This window comes from Phyllostomus hastatus, unplaced genomic scaffold, assembly GCF_019186645.2.
Source record: "Phyllostomus hastatus isolate PE091 unplaced genomic scaffold, TTU_PhHast_1.1 phas_scaffold_1066, whole genome shotgun sequence".
Classification (NCBI taxonomy): Eukaryota; Metazoa; Chordata; class Mammalia; order Chiroptera; family Phyllostomidae; genus Phyllostomus; species Phyllostomus hastatus.
Genome location: NW_025334004.1, coordinates 2,773,562 through 2,778,220, shown reverse-complemented (window position 1 = coordinate 2,778,220; position 4,659 = coordinate 2,773,562). Strand labels below are relative to the sequence as shown.

At 43.1% G+C, this 4,659-nt stretch overlaps 1 pseudogene; it reads left to right on the top strand.

Annotated features, from left to right (window-relative positions):
* Positions 1 to 437: 437 nt before the first annotated feature.
* On the top strand, positions 438 to 1,291 carry LOC123829087 (annotated as a pseudogene).
* The last annotated feature ends 3,368 nt before the right edge of the window (positions 1,292 to 4,659 follow it).

Genomic DNA, 4,659 nt, shown 5'->3' with positions numbered 1-4,659 from the left:
AAACAGAGCCTGAGACAAGGCTGGTATGCAGGTCTTCCCAGGTATCGGTCATGAAGGTCTTGGGAAGTAGGGCAGAGAAGGAAAAATATCCCACTGAAAGGTTACTGCTGTGAACAGTGGAGTTGATTTCACCAGGACCTTCTGAGAAGCATGCGGAATGCCCCTCAAAGGAAAAGATCCAGGACTATTTCCCCACCATTGATGGGACATGATCAACAAAGGTCAGAGATCAAGCTCCGTCCTGCACTCGTTAAAGATAGGGGGCGTTAACCCGCTATACTTTCAAGCTATCCAAGTCCACCAGCTAACTGAACACACCACCATTACCTGCTGTTTTGGAGCAGCCCAGGAGAGAAAGCAAGGTTGTGGACTTGAAGCAAGAGGCTCTCAGGAAGAACTGAGTCAGAGTCTAAATGAACTTCCTGGGGAAACGCCAAATGGTGGATGACTGCAGTGCTGTGAGAGGACCTAGAGGCTTCGGCGGCCCGGGGCCCATGGAATAGGAGGCTGTGGAGGCTTCTGTGGAGGATTTGGCAGTGGCATCCCTGGCCAAAGTCACAGCCAGGATCGTGGAGCTCACGGAGGCAAGGCCCAGGACAAGGAGTGAATACCTGCCACCAAGCTGGGCTGCCTGGTAAAGGACCTGAAGACCAAGGCCCTGAAGGAGATCTATCTTTCTCCCAGCCCATCAGGGAATCTGAAATCATTGACTTTTTCCTGGTGGCTTCCCTGAAGGACGAGGTTTTGAAGATTATGCCGGTGCAAAAGCAGACAAGCACTGGCCAGAGGACACGGCTCAAGGCATTTGTCGCCATTGGGAACTACAAAGGACAGGCTGGTCTGGGTGTTAAATGCTCAAATGAAGTAGTCACTGCCATCCGTGGGGCCATCATGCTGGTTAAGCTCTCTATTGTCCCCGTGTGGCAAAGGTACTGGAAGAACAAGATCAGCAAACCCCACATTGTCCCTTGCAAGGTGACTGGGCACTGTGATTCTGTGCTGGTGCATCTCATCCCTGCCCCTGTGCCCAAGAAGCTGCTGATAATGGCTGGTATCAACGACTGCTACACCTAGGCCCAGGGCTGCCCTGCCACCCTGGCAACCTCACCAAGGCCACCTTTGATGCCATCTCTGAGACCTACAGCTATTTCACCCCCACCTCTGGAAAGAGATTGTGAGCACCAAGTCTCTCTGTCAGAGGTTCACGGATCATCTTGTAAAGATTCCCACCCGCACCCCCGCCGGGATTTCTGTGCAGATGACCCAGGCTCCAGCTATGGCCACCACATAATTTTATATAAGAAAAATAAAGTGAATTAAGCCTTAAAAAAAAAAAGATCTATGTGAGACTGCCTACCACAGCCAGGACCAGCTAGATAATTTTCAGGACCTAGTGAAAAATAAAAAGGTAGGGTTCTCTGTTTTAAAGAAGTTATTAAGAATTTCAAGACAGCAAGAGAAGAGCACTATAGCAAGTATATATGGTCTGTCCAGAAAAAGTCCAGCCATTGTTATTATAATGAGAACAGTTCGCCTGACATTGGTGTAACCTGGCAGCCAAGGAGAGTAGACTGGAATGCACATGCGGGAACAATGACGACTTCACTGTACTAGTCAGTGGGGGCAGTAGACGCCACTGAGTGAGTGTGTGTGCTGTGTGGCTGTGGCATTCAAAATAACTGAGTGAGTAGAGCAAAAAATCTGTATCAAATTTGCATTAAGCTTGAACATTTCTTCAAGGAAATTATTTGGATGATTCAGAAGGCTGCAGCTACAGGTAACTGGTGATTGGCAGCTTTATCATGACAACACACCCACTCACCCATCACGTCTCATGTAGGGTTTTTTTGCAAAACATCAAATCACCCAGGTGACTCAGCACCCCAACCCCCCACAGACCATATTTGGTGCCCTGCAACATCTGGCTTTTCCCAAAACTAAAATCACCTTGGAAAGGGAAAAGATTTCAGACCATCAATGAGATTCAGGAAAATATGATGGGGTAGCTGATGGCATTTAGGAGAACTGTGTGGGGTCCTACGATACTTACTTTGAAGGAGACTGAGGCATAATTGTTCTATGTACAATGATTTTTGTATGTTGTATCTTCTTCAATATGTGCCTCTATTTTTCATATATGTGGCTGGATACTTCCTGGATAGAACTTTTGTGTGTACACACACACACACACACACAGCCTATAAACCACCATTTCTACTGCATGAATCAATGAACCCATACTTCAAACCTAAAATTGAAAGGAAATGGACACCCCCAAAACACACATCATTATTTAGCTGCTTATAAACGAAATCCTTTACTTCACGTATTCTCTCCCACTAACTGAGGGCCTATGTAGCAGCCCGATTGCAAAACTAGTCTCAATTATCCTTTCTTCCACTTATCCATGCCCTTTGCAATGTAACTTTACATTGTAGCTCCTCACAACAAGAGTTGAAGTTTATCTCCCTGCTGATTCCCTTAAATATGGGCTGGCCTTGTGATTTGCTCTGGACAACATAAAGTGACAAAAGTACTGATACATCTTTTCGAAGCCTAGGCCTCAAGAGGTCTGCCTACTTCTAGACTATCTCCTGGAACCCTGTGACTTCCATGTGAACAAGCCCAGGCTAACCTGCTGAAGGATGGACCACATGAAGCAGAGCTGAATTCAACCCAGCCAGTACCATCCTAGGCCAGCATGCTGCTGATCCCCAGTCCTATGAGGGAGCCCAGGCAATACTCAGAAGAGCTGCCTACAAAGGTACCACAGCTGGCTACAAATATATGACTGAGTCCAGCCACAACCAGAAGAACCATTAAGATGATTAACAGATTCCTGAACAATAATTAATGGTCATTGTTTTAACCCACTCAGGTTTTGGATCCTTATTGTCCAGCCATAGTTAATGGACATAGCCTATAAAGCAGGGGTGTCAAACTCATTTTCACCAGAGGCCACATCAGCCTCACGGTTGCCTTCAAACGGCCAAATGTAATTGTAGGACTATATAAATGTAACTTCTCCTTAACAGTTAAGCAAGAGCTCAGTGCTGCTGCCAGGTAGAAACAAGGTGCCAGGCCAGATGAAACAAAGTGGAGGGCCGGATTCGGCCCTCGGGCCTTGTGTTTGCCACCTGTGCTATAAAGCATAAGGCACTGGGCTAGTTTTCAACAAATTATTGTTATGTGCTTAATGAATGCCTCCCACGGTGCTCATACATGATTGCTTATTGAGATTCTCATGGTAATCCCACAGGTTGTTTATCTATTTGTTTATTTGTTTTAAAACTGTGGCCCCTCTCTACCTTCATATTTTAGGCAAAGCTTCACATGACTGTACTGTCTAAATGGTAATTGCAAATTTTACTTTGTACCAGAATGTTTGCTTTTTACTGGCATTAGCCTGGCCCACCACATCGTCAATATCACAAGGACACTTTTTTAAGCAAGGTGTTATGACAAGCTATTGTAGACTCTGAGCAGGGACTATTCTCATGGCCTCTATCCCCCTTTTCCCTCTAGCACAGTGCCTGGTACACGTCTGAATATTCCAATTGAATATTTAAATCTGCAGGGCAAACCTGGTGGTTCTAGTCAAAACTGGAGTAACCTCATGTTTGTGAGCCAAACCACAAAACACCCCAACCCAATGTGCTCAAAAAGCTTGAGTCAGTTCTATGGTCGCTTTTGGAAAATTCTGAAACAGTCTAACCATTTAGAGCCAATGTATAGCAAAGGAAACTTGTTACAAGCAACTGGGTTTCAATGAAGCAATTCATTTCACAGACTGGAAGGAGAGATTTGGGTAATAGGTATGTTTAATTTTCTCAGACTTCAAAATAAATTTTTGAAAAGCTGTATTTTAACCTGGTGCATAAGGCCAGGAGTTTGTATAGCACAGTGGCTCCCTTAAATAGATAAAAAGCATAACATTTTAAAATACATATCCATCATATTTACTGCACAAAATTTCTCTAACAAAAGTAATTCTGAAATATCTTTAGTAACTTTAATTTTTGTTTCCAACAGAATCTATAAGATGTTTTTGCTGATTCACTTGGCACAAAAGGTTTCCCTAAAATACGATGAAAATCCACTTGTAAAACAGGTTTTCCAGTGAACAAACATATTTTGATAGTGGCTCTGGTTATAATGCAAAGCAAGCTCCAGGATTCCTAACAAATTTATTTTTTCTGTTATGATGTATTGACAGAACCATTCTTCTGAAAGGCACATAGGAAAACCAAAACTACTTAAACTGCCAATTTATTGTTAGCAAAATGTAACACTGCCAATTTATTGTTAGCAAAATATATTACTCTTTCTTAGAGTGATACAGGAGATAAGTCACTCCAACAGTATATAATCTGAGACACTCATAGGAAAATAAACAGTTGGATGGTTTTCCATCTTGCTCCATGGTATTTCCAATTTGTCAGACAAAGTTCTAATTTGTCAATGATTATTTCAAAATGTCCTATCTCTGACAGAGGGAACAAATCAAACAATAAGAAAAGTAAACTTTATAGAGTAAAATACCATTTGGGAGCATAAGGGAAAAAGGGGAAATATAATTAGCAATGATGAAATTATCAAAGCAACAGTTCATTTTACTTTTGTGAAGTTGCCCTGTAATAGGATGCTTCCATATTAGCA